The sequence below is a fragment of the Jaculus jaculus genome, chromosome 7 (genome assembly GCF_020740685.1).
Source record: "Jaculus jaculus isolate mJacJac1 chromosome 7, mJacJac1.mat.Y.cur, whole genome shotgun sequence".
Classification (NCBI taxonomy): Eukaryota; Metazoa; Chordata; class Mammalia; order Rodentia; family Dipodidae; genus Jaculus; species Jaculus jaculus.
Window position 1 is genome coordinate 109,873,328 of NC_059108.1, and position 16,707 is coordinate 109,890,034.

The 16,707-nt window shown below is 42.9% G+C and overlaps 1 pseudogene; it reads left to right on the plus strand.

Annotated features, from left to right (window-relative positions):
- The window catches only part of LOC123462341, a 69,908-nt pseudogene that overhangs the window by 34,448 nt on the left and 18,753 nt on the right, over positions 1-16,707 (plus strand).

Sequence of the window (16,707 nt, forward strand, 5' to 3'; positions counted from 1 at the left end):
CATGTGCTGCTGAAAAGAATGTATATTCTGCAGCCTTTGGATGAAATGTCCTGTATATATCTGTTAGGTCCATTCCTTCTATGACCTCATTTAGTCCAGATGCCTCTCTGTTTATTCTTTCCCTGGATGACCTGTCAATTGATGAGAGTGGGGTGTTAAAGTCACCCACCACCACTGTGTTTGGTGTTATCTGTGACCTTAGTTCTAATAGTGTTTGTTTGACGAATTTGGGAGCCCCCATGTTAGGTGCATATATGTTTAGGATTGTAATGTCCTCCTGTTGGAGTGTGCCCTTAATCAATATAAAGTGACCTTCCTTGTCTTTCTTGATTAACGTTGGACTGAAATCTACCTTGTCAGATATTAGGATAGCAACCCCTGCTTGTTTTCTAGGCCCATTTGCTTGAAACACCGTTTTCCAACCTTTCACCCTAAAACAATGTCTATCCATTGTAGAAAGGTGAGTTTCTAGGAGACAACAAATTGTAGGATCTTGCTTTTTAACCTAGTTTGCAAACCTATGTCTTTTGGTTGGGGCATTGATGCCGTTGATATTAAGTGATATTATTGAAAGGTGTGTATTTATGTTTGCCATTTTTTTTGTGGTTCTGGTTCTACCTTTGCTCTCTTGTGTTAATTAGTATTTGAATATTGCTTTTTTTTTTTTCTTTCCAGGTTCCTTATATGTGTGCTTTTCCTTCTCTTTGGCATGGAGGATTCTTTCAAGTATGTTCTGTAGAGCTGGTTTTGTCTTCAAATATTCTTTTAGCCTGCATTTGTCATGGAATGTTCTTATTTCTCCATCTATTTGAATGGATACCTTTGCAGGATAAAGTAACCTTGGTTGACAGTTGTTATCTTTCAGAATTTGGAATACAACATTCCAAGCCCTTCTTGCTTTTAAAGTTTGTGTTGAGTAATCTGCTGTAATCCTGATGGGCTTGCCTTTGTAGGTAACTTGATTTTTCTCTCTAACTGCTTTCAATATTTTTTTTCTTTGGATTGTTTGTTTGGTAGTTTGATTATATGGTGAGGAGAGGTTCTTTCCAGGTTTTGTCTGGCTGGTGTTTTAAAAGCTTCCTGTATCTGCATTGGCACCTCTTTCCCAATTTGGGGGAAGTTGTCTATTATTTAGTTGAGGATGCCTATTATGCCTTTGGAGTGAAGTTCTTCTCCTTCTACTATGCCCTGAATTCTTATGTTTGATCTTTTCATAGTGTCCTGAATATCTTGAAATTCCCATTCATACTTTTCTATTAGTTTGTCTTTCTCTTTGTTGGATTGTATTAGATCTGCCACCTGATTTTCTAGCTTAGATATTTTGTCTTCTCCTTCATCCATTCTACTGGAGAGATTTTCTACAGAGTTTTTGATTTAATTAACTGTGTTTTTCATTGCTCGTAATTCTGACTGGTTTTTCTTTATTATTTCTATTTCCTTATTTATGTCTTGTATTGCCTTCTTTATTTCATTAAATTAGTGTCCTGTGTTTTCTTTGATTCCTTTGATTTCCTCTTTGATTCCTTTGATTTGTTCTTTGACTTCTTTGAACATATTTACCATCATTCTTTTGAAATCTTTCTCAGGCATTTCCCCCAACTCTGGAGGTCATCTCTGATGCATTAGTACTTTTTGGTGGATTTATATTGTCTTGATTTTTGGTGTTTCTTGTGTTATAATGTTTATATTTTTGCATCTTGGATTAAGTTAATGCTTGGATTTTTTAGTTAGCTGGGTATTCTTAGCTGTATCAATTGATCTGATGTTATATATCTTCAGTGTAGGAGATTAAGATGTTAGGTGTGGCTCTTAACACTCTCAGAGTATCTAGAAAAGTGTTCCTAGGGGTTGAGTTTACCTGCTGGGGGAGTATTCAAGTAGGCTGAGTGGAACAAAATACAGGAGGATTCTAAAATTTAACTAAACACTGTCCACATTCAATCAACAACAGCACTGAGTATTTTGCAAAAGTAGGTGTTATAACAACCAGATCCTCTATCAACAAAGAGGTTTAGATTTCTGGTCTGTTGAGGGATCCAAGTCAGCTTGTGACCAAGTGAGACCCTTCCCTGGTGCAATCCCAGTTACCTTTTTGGATGATTTTGGTCTCAGTTAAGTAGGCTGGCTGGGTCGCTGGACTGATGTTTTGCTTTCTGGAGCTGGGCACTGGCTTTTCCTGTGGGGCAAACCGAGCCTGGCAACTGTGGCCCTGCAGCTGGACACCTCTGCTGCTGGAACCACCACTGCCACTGCTGAAGCTGCTGCTGCTGGGTCTGCTGCTGCCGCTGCTATAGTTGCTGCTGCTGGAACTGCTGTTGCTGGTGCCAGAGCCGGAGCCAAGGCTCCTGATCACATTATTTATTTATTTATTTTTAAATCTGTTTATTTATTTATTTATTTATTTGAGAGCGAGAAACAGAGAAAGAGGTAGACAAAGAAAGAAAATGGGCATGCCAGGGCCTCCAGCCACTGCAAACGAACTCCAGACGCGTGCGCCCCCTTGTGCATCTGGCTAAAGTGGGTCCTGGGGAATCGAGCCTCGAACCGGGGTCCTCAGGCTTCACGAGCAAGTGTTTAACTGCGAAGCCATCTGTCCAGCCCAACACATTTTTTTTTTTTTTTTTGAGGTAGGGTCTCACTCTGGTTCAGGCTGACCTGGAATTAACTATGTAGTGTCAGGGTGGCCTCAAACTCACAGCGATCCTCCTATCTCTGCCTCCCGAGTGCAGGGATTAAAGGCATGCGTCACCACGGCCGGGTATTGATCACATTTTTTTTTTTTTTTTGAGGTAGGGTTTCGCTCTAGTCAAAGCTGACCTGGGATTCACTATGTAGTCTCAAGGTGGCCTTGAACTCACAGCGATCCATTTACCTCTGCCTCCCGAGTGCTAGGATTAAAGACGTGCACCACCATGCCCGGCTTTACTGATCACATTTTTAAACGTAATTTGTTTATTTATTTAGAGAGAACAAACATACCAGGGCCTCTAGCCACTGCAAACAAACTCCAGACACATGCACCACCTTGTGCCTCCAGTTTTACTTGGGTACTGAGGAGTTGAACCTGAATCCTTTGGCTGTGCCGACAATCACCTTAACTGCTGAGCCATCTCTCCAGCCTGGTGTTCTTTTTTAAAAAAAAAAAATTTATTTGAGAGAGAGAGAGGCAGATAGAAAGCGAATGGGTGCATCAGGGCTTCCAGCTGCTATAAATGAAATCCAGGCTCATGAGCCACCTTGTACATCTGGCTTATGTGGGTCCTGGGGAATTGAACCTGGGTCCTTTGGCTTTGCAGGCATGTCTTAACTGCTAAACCATCTTTCCAGCCTGTCCTTCCTTTCTTTCCTTATTTATTTACTTATTTTGGTTTCTCAAGGTAGGGTCTCACTCTAGTCCAGGCTAACCTGGAATTCACTCTGTAGTCTCAGGGTGGCCTCGAGCTCACGGTGATCCTCCTACCTCTGCCTTCTGGGTAGGAGGATTGCAGCAAGTTTGAGTCCACCCCGTGACTACATTGTGAATTCCAGGTCAGCCTGGGCTAGAGTGAGACCCTACCTTGAAAGAAAAATGTATTTATTTCTTAGGGGAGAGAGACAGAATGGCCACACCAGGGCCTCTATCCACTATAAATGAACATGAGCCACCTTATGCATCTGGGGAATCGAATCTTGGTCCTTTGGCTTCTTCAACAAGTGCCTCAACCACTAAACCATCTTTCCAGTCCTACATAAGGAATTTAAAGCTCCATTTATATAATTGATTATTATTGTTCCAGGCTGGCCTGGTACTCACTGATCCTACCTCTGCCTCCTGTATGTGCTAGGATTAAAGGCTTACACCACCACACCCAGCCTGACAACAGCTTTTTATCTGAATGAACACTGCTCTTTACCAAGCACTTAAAATCCATTATGTCATTATCTCCTGGCTCTGTAGTGTAGCTGATATTATCTTCGTGTTTCAGAGAGACTACTGACTTGTAAAGTTTATGTAACTTATTACAGATTGCCCAACTATTGGAAATGGGATGCAAACAGGATTTTAATCCATAATTTATTGTATTTTTTTTTATTATTTTACTCCTGGGACTTTTTTTTTTTTTTTTTCGTGTCTTACCCCTGTCTGGTTTGCTACATGATAAATGGGGAGCCATTTTCTCCAGGTACTTCACTAATTATGGCATCTAGCCTGAGATCATCCAATCAACTCTTATAATCTTGCAGCAGGAAGTGCTCTGTTGCTTCCTAAAATATATTTCCTTCTCGTATCACAGTAATAGAATGTTTAGCAGGAACCTGCCACCCCAGGATAAAGTTCATTTCCTGGTGTATTTACAAGGCTGGTGTGGCCATATGGGACAGTTATGGCTTTCTCTTTCTTCCTTGTCACCTTTCCCACTCTGCTTCCTGGAGCAAAGAACTCCTTGGATTAATGAAAATTTGGGCTGTGCCCTCCTAGGAATGTCATCAGGGTCACAGTCTAGAAAGAGACTCTGGGCTCCCAGTGACTCTGGGGAGAGGTATAGGTCCAGTGCTATTCCACTATATTACTACATTGTAGACTTTCAGGAGAGAGCCACTTTAAACCTTTTCTTTCTTTTTCTAATTTGAGAGAGAGAGAAAGAGGCAGGTACAGAAAAAAGAGAGAATGGGCCAGCCAGGGCCTCTAGCCACTGCAGACTAACTCCAGACACATGCACCCCCTTGTGCATTTGGCTTACGTGGGTCCTGGGGAATCAAACTGGGGTTCTTGGGCTTCTCAGGCAAACACCTTAACTGCTAAACCATTTCCCCAGCCCCCTTTTTCTTGAGTTTTTTGTTTGTTTGTTTTGTTTTTGTTTTGTTTTTCAAAGTAGGGTCTCACTCTAGCCTAGGTTGTCCTGGAATTCACTCTGTAGTCTCAGGCTGGCCTCGAACTCACAGTGACCCTCCTACCTCTACCTCACAAGTGCTGGGATTAAATGCATGAGCCACCAGGCCCAGCTCAGATTATTTGTGTTTTTAAAAATTATTGAGTTGTGAAAGTTCTTTCATATATTCTAAATAAAATATGATTATCAGATGTAAAATTAAAAAATAAATAAAAATAAAAACTTAAACCTGGGCCTGGTGGCTCATGCATTTAATCCCAGCACTTGTGAGGCAGAGGTAGGAGGGTCACTGTGAGTTCGAGGCCAGCCTGAGACTACAAAGAGAATTCTAGGTCAGCCTGAGCTAGAGTGAGACCTTACCTCGAAAAACCAAAACCAAACAAACAAACAAACAAAAAAAACAAAAAAAACCCACAAAGAATCTGAGTAATCATTTCTTCCTAGAAAGATGTGTTTAAATAATAATGTGAAAGGGGCTGGGGAGATGGCTTAGGGGTTAAAGGCACTTGCTTGCAAAGCCTGCCAGCCCAGGATTAAATTCCCAAATACCCACATAAAGCTGGTTGCACAAAGTGATGCATGCATCTGGAGTATGTCTGCAGTGGCAAGAGGTCTTGGCACGCCCATACACCCACACACTTAATCAAAGTTTTTTTTTTTTTTTTAAAGAAAAGAACTGGATGTGGTGGAGCACACCTTTAATTCGAGCACTCGAGAGACAGAGATACGAAGATTGCTGTGACTTCCAGGTAAGCCTGGGCTAGACTGAGACCCTGCCTCAAAATAAATAAATAAATAAAGTGCTGCTTCAATGGCAAGCCTTATGTTGCATTCAGCCTCAGGTTACTGGGATGAACTTCCAAACCAGGTACAGTTATGGAGGAAGGGATTTATTAAAGCTTATAGATTGAGGGGGAGTTCCATAATGGCAGAAGAAGCTGGCCCACTTTCACAGGTCCATGCAGAGAGAGCTAAGCAACAACCACCAGCATAAGCAAGCACGCTCAGAAACCCCAGGCACAACCCAGGCGCTTTCATACTCAGGCTGGAAATTTCAAACCCACCCCCAGTAACACCTCCTCTAGCCAAGAAGATTTTATTTTTATTTATTTATTTGTTAGAGATAGAGGGAGAGAGAGAGAGCGAGAGAGAATAGGCACACCAGAGCCTCTAGTCACTGCAAACAAATTCCAGACGCATGTGCCACCTTGTGCATCTGGTTTACATGGGACCTGGAGAATCAAACCCAAGTTCTTAGGTTTCACAGGCAAGCACCTTAACCACCAAGCCATGTCTCTGGCCCCCATTGTTGATTTTTTTTTTTTTTTTGCTTTTTATTTTATTTTATTTATTTATTTTTATTAACAACTTCCATGATTATAAACAATATCCCATGGTAATTCCCTCCGTCCCCCCACTTTCCCCTTTGAAACTCCATTCTCCATCATATCCCCTTCTCCTCTCAATCAGTCTCTCTTTTATTTCAATATCATGATCTTTTCCTCCTATTATAATGGTATTGTGTAGGTAGTGTTAGGAACTGTGAGGTCATGGATATCCAGGCCATTTTGTCTGGGGGGAGCATGTTGTAACGAGTCCTACCCTTTCTTTGGCTCTTACATTCTTTCCGCCACCTGTTCTGCAATGGACCCTGAGCCTTGGAAGGTGTGATAGAGATATTGCAGTGCTGAGCACTCCTGTCACTTCTTCCCAGCACCATGATGTCTTCTGAGTCATCCCAAGGTCACTGCCATTTTATGTTTATATTTTATTTTTGATCTCTATCTAGCCCAGGCTGACCTGGAATTCACTATGAAGTCTCAGGCTGGCCTCGAACTCATACGATCCTCCTACCTCTGCCTCCCAAGTGCTGGCATTAAAGACATGTGACACCATTCCCAGCTCTGAGCCATTGTCTTGACTTGCCCAGTCATGTACTGAGGTGTATATTCATTATCCTTTTGTGGACTCTGTTTATTTTCCCAACATCCATGTAAGCCTTCTTCCATTACCATCAGCTACTGTGGTGGGTGAAAGAGATTGACCATACACCTCCCATCAACAAACCTACCATAAGGCATGCAGGTAATACCACCCAGAATAGCATCAACAGTGTGGGAATGATTGGTTCAGTGAAGAGTGTCAAGGACAATAAGCTAAGACCTCCCCAGGCCCTGGTGGTTTATTCTGTTGTCCTAAATGATTGGAGGTTTAGTAGAAGCTCTCTGTCACCAGGAAAGAATGCAGTCCTGGATGTTTGAGAGAAACCAGGCTAAGAATACAGTTGGCTAGCGGAGAAAGGTAGAACCAAGAGAATTGTGGGTTATTTCTCTCAACTTGGACCAACTCTAAAATCTGTCCAGTTTGTGGTCAACTTAGGGGAGGGAGCCAACAAACATCTAGTAATGCTATTTGTGGTGTTTTTAATGCATGATCCCATAGACTCAGGTATGTACTTATTTTTTATTATTATTATTTTTTAAAATTATTCTTATTTATTTGACAGAGAAAGAGGGAGAGAGAGAGAGTGGGTCTTCAGCCACTGTAAATGAACTCCAGACGCATGCGCCCCCTTGTACATCTGGCTAACATGGGTCCTGGGGAATTGAACCTGGGTCTTTTGGCTTTGCAGGCAAACGACTTAACTGCTAAGCCATCCCTCTAGCCCTCAGGTATTTTTTTTTTAATTAAGATAGAGCTTGCAACTTGAGTCTCCAGCAAGGTAGTCTTGCTGGGGAAGAGGTATGTCACTGGGGGCGGATCTTGTAGTCCACCCTAAGGGGTGAAATAGAGCAGTTGGGAGCTCTGGCTGCTCTGGCTGTTTGCTGGCTCTTGGTGTATATTTACAGCTTGATGCTTGCTGGAGTTGTCTCTCTCTGCTACGGATTTTTGGAAGTGAACCAGCTTCTTCTGCCACAATGATGATGCTTCTTCTGGATTCTATAAGCCTGAAGTAAACCCTTTCCTCCCATGAACTGCTTCTGGTTGGGTGTTTGTCCAACAACAAGAAAGTGACTATGCTATTTAAGCTCAGTTGAACTGTGTTTGCTCTTTTTTTTTTTCTTTAATTTAGTTTAGTTTTATTTATTTACTTGAAAGGAACAGACAGAGAGAGAAAGGGGGAGACAGAGAGAGAGAATGGGCACGCTAGGGCCTTCAGCCAGTGCAAACAAAATCCAGACACATGGGACTCCTTCTGCATCTGGCTAACGCTGGTCCTGGGGACCCACATAAGCCAGATGCATAATGAGGGGCACATGCATCTAGAGTTTACTTGCAGTGGCTGGAGGTTCTGCTGTGTCCATTCTCTCTCTCTACCTATTCCTTTCATATATATATATACATGTATTTTTTTTTCCAAGGTAGGGTCTCACTCTAGCCCAGGCTGACCTGGAATTCACTATGTAGTCTCAGGGTGGCCTCGAACTCAAGGCAATCCTCCTACCTCTGCCTCCCGAGTGCTGGGATTAAAGGCGTGTGCCAGCATGCCCGGCAAATAAAAATATATTTTTTTAAAGCAGAAGTAGGGGGATTGCTATGAATTTGAGGCCACCCTGAGACTACATAGTAAATTCCAGGTCAGCCTGGACTAGATGGAGACACTACCTCAACAAAAACAAAAACATTCAAATGTGGAGAAGCCAGGTATGGTGGCACATACCTATAATACCAGCACTTGGAAGGCAGAAATAGGAAAATTGTTGCAAGTTAGAGGCTAGGCTGGCCTATGCAATGTGTTCTAGGCTAGCCACTTAGTGAAACCCTATCTCAATATACAAACGAGTAAGAAATTCCCATGAGGAGGTTATACTTTCTGGAAATTTGCTCCTTCCTTAATTCCTTTCCTTTTCTTTTTGTGGTTGTGGGGATTGAAATGAGTACCTTGCACGCTAGGCAAGTGCTCTACTGCTTAGCTACATCCCAGCCTTCCTTCCTTCCTTTTCTTTGCTTCTTTGTTTCTTTCCTTCCTCCTCTCCTTTCCTTTCCCTTTCTTTCTTTCTTTTCTTTTTTTTTTTTGTTTTGAGGTAAGGTCTCACTCTAGTTCAGGCTGATCTGGAATCCACGCTGTATCCTCAGGGTGGCATTGAACTCACGGCGATCCTCCTACCTCTGCCTCCCGAGTGCTGGGATTAAAAGGCGTGTGCCACCACGGTTTATTGACAGCTCTCATAATTACAGACAGTAAACCATGATAATTCTCTCTCGCCTCACTTTCCTTTTCACAACTCCATTCTCCATCATATCCCTTCCCCCTTGTCTTTCCTTTTCAAGGTAGGGTCTAGCCTTAGCCCATGCTGTTCTGGAATTTAATATTTAGTCTCAGGCTGGCCTCAAACTCAAGGTGAGCTTCCTACCTCTGCCTCCCAAGGAATGCATCACCATACCCAGCTACATGATGTTTTAAAATATGTATATGTCATAAAATGTCTGAATTGAGGTAGGTACCATTTGTACTATTTCACACACATCATTTTTCTTTATTGCAGGGCTGGGAACACTAAAAATGTACTGTCTCAGCAATTTTCAAGTAATAGCACATTATCATTAACTGCAGTTACCATGTTGTACAATAAATCTTTTGATTCACCCCCTCCTATCTTACTAAAATTTTGTATCTTTCCACTCTTCCTCCAGGCCCAGCCTTTGCTATTCATTATTCTATTCTCTCTGCTTCAGGTTAACATTTTTAAAAATATTTTTAATATTATTTTATTTACTTATTTATTTGAGAAAGAGCAGCAGGTAAAGAGTGAATGGGCACTCCAGGGCCTCTAGCCACTACAAATGAACCCTGGACGCATGTGCCATCTTGTTCATCTGGCTTACATGGATACTGGGGGATCAAACCTGGGTACTTAGGCTTCACAAGCACGCATTTTAACTGCTAAACCATCTCTCCAGCTCCTAACATTTCTTTTTAAATATTTTATGTTGGGTGTGGTGGCACATGCATTTAATCCCAGCAGTCAGGAGGCAAAGGTAGGAGAATCACCATTGGGTTTGAAGCCACCTTAAGACTACCTAGTGAATTCCAGATCAGCCTGGGCTACAGTGAGACTCTACCTTGAAAAACTAAAAAAAAAAAAAAAAAAGTATTTAAAAAATATTTTATTTATTTTTATTTGCGAGAGAAAGAATGGGCATGCCAGGGCCTGTAGCCTCTGAAAATGAACTCCAGATGCATGCACCACTTTGTGCATCTGACTCTATGTGGGTACTGGGAAATTGAACCCAGGTTCTAAAGCTTTGCAGATAAGTGCCTTAACCACTGAACCATCTCTCCAGCCCTCAGGCTAACATTTTTAGCTTCCATTCAGAAGCAAGATCTGTTTGTCTTTCTGTGACCACTTGTCTCATTCCCTGTCCTGTAGATCCGTCGTGTCCTGTGGAAAGGCTAGTGACTAACATCTGCTTGCATGAACAGTCTCTAGAGTACTGCTCACTCATAATGTCACAAAGTCAACTTCTCTGTATGTTTCAGCTGCGTTTCCACCTGCACCAGGAGCCACAAGCCACCTAGACATAGTATGCTAGCCTGAACTTTTCTTTCTTCTCTCATAGCTCTCTCTTGTAAGAGCCTGTGTCCTTGCCTAAGGTCATTGTTCTAAGGCTCTCTTCAATTCAAAACTGTGAAGTCATTCTTTTATATGTATATACAATTTATTTATTTGAGAAAGCAGCAGCAGCAGCAGCAGAGAGAGAGAGAGAGAGAGAGAGAGAGAGAGAGAGAAAGACAGACAGACAGACAGACAGACAGACAGACAGAGAATGGGTGCACTAGGGCCTCCAGCCACCACAAACGAAACTCCAGACACATGTGTCACTTTGTGTGTCTGGCTCTACATGGGTACTGGGGAGTCAAACCCAGGACATCAGGCTTTGTAAGCAAGAGCCTTTAACCATTGAGCCAACATTCCAGTCCCCAGAAGACATTTTTTTTATTTTAATTTTTTTCAGAAGTCATTATTATTATTTTTTTTACTGTGGCATCGGTCTTTATTAATGACAGTAATTGCTTCCTTTATATTTAACATACAGCATTGAAATTTCAGATATCATAACTGCATTTCCCCCACCCTTTTTTTCCCCTAATGACAATATTGGATTTAAGAACTACCTGGGCTCATACCCACTTCAGCCCAATCCCTTCAGAATATTAACACATTTAGGCCGGGAGGCAGCATCTGTTATATCATAACTTTGTAGGTGAAAAACGCCAGGAATAAGGAGGTGACATAACTTGTTTGATGTTACAGAGTGTGGCATAAAGATTAGTCTTAGCTTGCAAACAAAAAGTGGAAAAAGCCCAGAAAATTATGAAGGTCAGTAGCTTATAACAATTAACAAATAATGTATAAATATAAAATCCTAAGATATTTGGACAGAACTTATACATGCATGCAGATGTCATCTAAGACCATTAGGTTGACATGAATGAATGGTTTTTAGATTGAATACGTATAACATTAAACTGAATCAGTTTTCAAAACACATTTTGTTTTTTTGAAAAATGAGCTCCATACACAAAAGCATTAAAATTACTGTAGGCAGTCTTTGGAGTACACTGGCTTGGCCTTGTTACTTTGTGGACTTCCTTACTCTGATTGAAATAATTCTAAGACATATGATATAAAGACATTTTTTTTTTCTCATTCTGTTTCCAAATTGTTACACTTTGCCTGCAGCTCGCAGTGGGAGCAAATGCATTTGTCTCTACAATAAATGGGCTCTCCGCTGCTGGGCATTTGTTTGGAAGGACATTCACGATCTAGGGCATATTCACTGCGGGGCCTTAGGCAGCTGTCTGAGTCAGTTCTGTCTGGGCTAAGTTCTCATTAATGAAATAGATTCTTGAGAGAATCTGTGGCTCCACATGGTTTGGGAGCTTCCTGTTGAGCATGGGGGTGAAGGAAACCGCTTCAGAAGTCATTCTTATATTAAATTTTTAAAAATATTTTATAGTTGGGCATGGTGGTGCATACCTTGAATCCCAGCACTTGGGAGGCAAAGAGGTAGGAGGATCACTGTGAGTTTGAGGCCAGCCTGGAAGTACAGAGTGAATTCCAGGTCAGCCTGGGGTATAGAGTAAGACCCTACCTTGAACAAAAAAAAAAAAGGGGGCTGGAGAGATGGTTTAGAGTTAAATGTGCATGCCTGCAAAGCCTAAGGACCCAGGTTCGATTCTCCAGGCCCCACATAAGCCAGATGCACATGGTGGCACACGCATCTGGAGTTCATTTACAGTGGCTAGAAGCCCTGGTGTGCCCATTCTCACTGTCTATCTCTCTCTCTGTCTCTAATAAGTAAATGAAAAATTTAAAAATAAAATAGAAATAAATAAGATGTATTTATTTCGGGGAGAGAGAGAGAAAGGAGATAGATATTGAGAGAAAGAGAGAATGGGTGTGCCAGGACCACTATCCACTGCAAACGAACTGTAAACGCGTGTGCCACCTTGTGCATCTGGGTTTATATGAGTCCTGGAGAATCAAACCTGAGTTGTTAGGCTTTGCAGGCAAATGCTTTAACTGCTGAGCCATCTCTCCATCCCCCCAGAAGACATTCTTTAGCAAACCTTCCAGCCAGTGCAGGAAGCAGCTTCAGGACCTCTAACCTCATTTCCGAATGATCTGATTATTATACAGTTACCACATCCTGTGGGCAGACCACCTAGAAGGACTTTTGTTTTTGTCTGTCTACGTTGAGCCTCCAGAGTTAGAAACCCCCATCCCCTCTACCCTCTCCTGCCCTCCACATGGCAGGAGCCCTCTGCATGTCTCCTTCCTTCTCTTTTTTTTTTTTTAAATTTTTTATTTAAGAGTGACAGACACAGAGAGAAAGACAGATAGAGGGAGAGAGAGAGAATGGGCGCGCCAGGGCTTCCAGCCTCTGCAAACGAACTCCAGACGCGTGCGCCCCCTTGTGCATCTGGCTAACGTGGGACCTGGGGACCGAGCCTCGAACCGGGGTCCTTAGGCTTCACAGGCAAGCACTTAACCGCTACGCCATCTCTCCAGCCCCTCCTTCCTTCTCTTAATCTAATAAAGTCTCTCTAAATGGGCATGGTGGTGCTCGCCTTTAATCCCAGCACTGGGGAGGCGGAGGTAGGAGGATTGCTGTGAGTTCGAGGCCACCCTGAGACTACTGAGTGAATTCCAGGTCAGCCTGGGCTAGAGCGAGACCCTGCCTCCAAAAACTGAGAAAGAAAAAAAAAAAAGTCTATGTAATCCTTGAGAAAGAAACCCCAACTCCACTTGCAGGAATGGTCAGAGGCTGACAGCATAAATCAGAAGGAGGTTGAGCGGCAGGGGAGAGAGAGAGAGAGATGGGGAGAGGGAGAAAGAGAAGCAAGCAGGGAGAGGACGGGGCAGCCGGGCTCAGAGAGCATTTGGAGCGGTGGAAGCTGAAAGAAGAAACAGAGGCATCTCTCCTGCATCTTCCGTGCAAGGCTGCCGTGTGCATTCTTTCACGCTGTGTGAACCTAACCCCCTTAGTAAGGTCAAGCGGTGAAACTTCTTGGGAACAAGCACAGAACTCCTTTCTGCATATAAACATTTTGTATCAGTCAGAGTACGGGCTGTAACTGAAAACCCACTTAAAGGGCTTCACTGAAGAGTTTAAGGGAGATTGTGTATTCAGGGGAGAGGGTCAGGTGAAGGGCTCCCACAAAGGCTGGTGAGCTACCCAGGGATTAGCAACAGCTGGAGCCCATGACTACTGTAGACCTGAAGAGACGGTCTGGGAAGAGGAGCCAGGAGAGACTCCCTGATCCTAGCTCTGGCCACAGAGTAACATAGCCCCTACCAGAAGCATGTAGTATGGCCGAGAATACCCTCCCTCTGTTCTTCCCTTCCCAGACGTGATGCTTCTCTTTGGCCAGTCCCAGTGGGATGCAACAGAATCAGGGAAACCAGGGCTTGAGGTCCTTTGGATATCATCTTTCTTTTTTCTTTGAAATTTAGTTATTTAAAGCCGGGCATGGTGGCGCACCCCTTGAGTCCCAGCACTCAGGAGGCAGAGGTAGGAGGGTCGCTGTGAGTTCGAGGCCACCCTAAGACTACATAGTGAACTCCAGGTCAGCCTGGGCTAGAGTGAGACCCTACCTTGAAAAGTAAAAAAAAAAAACAAACCTTAGTTATTTGCAGGCAAAGGTAGAAGGATTGCTGTGAGTTCGAGGCCAGCCTGAGACTAGCTAGAGAATTCCAGGTTAGACTGTGCTACAGTGAGACCCTGCCTGGAAAAGCCTGTTGTGGTGGCCAGCATGAGCCTTTAATCTCAGCACTAGGGAGGCAGAGGTAGGAAGATTTCCATGAGTATGACTATGTAGTGGATTCCAGGTTAGCCCGGGTTAGAGTGAGACTCTACCTCGAAAAGTCAAAAATAAATAAATAAAAATTTTAAAAAGTCTAGAAAACTTAATTATTTGCAAGCAGAGAGAGACGCATGGGAGGGGGGTGCGATGGGCACCTCTAGCCAACTTCAAACAAATTCCAGATACATTGCACCACTTTGTGCACCCAGCTTTATGTGGGTACTGGGGAATAGAACCTGCGCCATAAGGTTTTACAGGAATTTGAGCCATTTCTCCAGCCCTGGATATCATCTGTATAAGTCACAGAAGAGTATGTGTAAAAAGTAGATGATGATCAGGGCAAGAAAATTAACCCAGAACACATATCATGCTGGAAATATAATAATGACAGCAGCATTTATGGCACATACATTCATTTCAGTTTTCAACAAGCATTTCCTAATTTCTTTCCATAATTACTAGTATTTGGGATGATAAACAATTTATCAGACTTGGGTCTATTTATGAACTTATATCTAGTGGGCAAACTCAAAACCATCGACTCCAGGGCAGGGAGATGGCTTAGTAGTTGCAAGTGTTTTTTGTTGTTGTTTTGTTTTTTTGAGATGGGGTCTCAATCTACCTTAGGCTGACCTGGAATCTACTATGTAGTCTCAGGCTGGCCTTGAACTCACAGTGATCCTCCTACCTCTGCCTCCCGAGTGCTGGGATTAAAGGCGTGCACCACCATGCCCAGCTTGGCTTAGTAGTTAAAGGTGTTTACTTGCAAGCCTGCCAATCCTAATTCAATCCCCCGTATCCATGTTAAACCAGACACAAAGTGACACCCATATCTGTAATGCACCTGTGACAATGAGCGGTGGAGCCGGGAGAATCCAGAAGCTCACAAACAGCAGTGGAAAGAGAGCCTGTCTCATAAGAACAAGAAGTGGGGGCTGGAGAGATGGCTTGGTGGTTAAGGCAATTACCTTCAAAGCCAAAAGGACCCACTTTTGATTCCTGAGGACCCATATAAGCTAGATGCACAAGGTGGTACATGCATTGGAGTTTGTTGCAGTGGCTAGAGGCCCTGGCATACCTATTCTCTCTGTCTCTCTCTCTCTCTGTCTCAAATAAATAAATAAAAATAAATCCTTTTTTTTTTTTTAAAGATCTTAAACTAGCCGACAAGCTGGCTCAGCCAGCCTAAGCTACATAATGAGTTCTAAACCAGCCTGGACTATAGTGGGGAAACCCCATCTCAATAAACAAAACAAAATAAAACAACAACAGCAACAAAAATACATGAGCCAGGCATGGGGGCATATACCTTTAGCCCCAGCATTTGGTAAAAGGATTGCCATGAGTTCAAGGCCAGCATGAGACTACATAGTAACTGCAAGGTTAGTCTGGGTTAGAGGGTGACTCTATGTCTAACCCCCACCCCCTGAAAAAAATGAGTAACAAAACCCATACCAAAACAATACAGAACAAACAAAACCAAATAAATAAGCAAGATCAAAAACTATTTGTAGTAAGTTATCAACATTCTCTCCCCCCACCAACAAATGCTTTAGGGTCTGTATATTGTAAAGAGAGCAAAATGTTATATTTCCTCTACATTTCTTTGTACCTCCCTAGAGAAATACAGGAGTAGAGGAAGCTCTGTTGATGGCAGACAAACAGGAAGCTCTGCTAATAGCAGGTAAACAAGAGTCTCTGCTTGGATGAATAGCATTTCCTGGGGCTTGCATTATTGAGCAAACTCCTTAATATAAGTGTGACTCCTGGTCACAGGCCTACCTTGCTCACCATATGTGGTGCTTCCTGTAACTGAGCAGCAGATCTGTTTGCAGGTTCCTTTTTTTTTATTATTATGGCTGTAATTGTCTCATGTAAATTGTAATTTAGGGTTTAACTCCCATCCTGTTTTTTTCTAACATCATGTGGTTATTTTCAATAAAAGCTGACACTCTGAACAGTTCAGGGATTCACTCAGAATCTGGAGTGGAGAGCTGACATACCAGAGTTTCCTTTTCTTTTTTACCCAATAAAACTTTGCCTCATGTTCCATGAGTCCATAGTCTTACTGTGTGACACTGTACCCCATAACAACTTGGGGGCTTGTCCGGGATCCCCATTTCAAGACCTCCCTTGCTGACTCTGGGGTGACTGTACACAGGAAAGACCTCCTGCTCTTGGCCTGAGAACCATATCTCGATCCGTCTGCATGTTCCTGGTGTTGGATTTGGTAGCAAGCTACTGACAGGGAACTTTTGCCTAGGATTGCCAGCCCCCTTCTTTATTGTGTAAGAAACCTCTGGGGGTGCTTCTTCCACTCTTTGTTTTCCTTTTTTTCTGGTTTTCTGGTTCCGCAGGATTTTTCTGGGTCCAAGAGGGAAGCTGGACATAGCATTAATTCTTTCCCTTGACCCTCCCTGGCTCCATTCTGAGATTTCTAATGGAGGTCTTTTTCTGGTTCAGTTTTGGTTTGACAGCACATATGTTTCTGGTTCAGTTTTGGTTTGGAAACTACATGGCTAT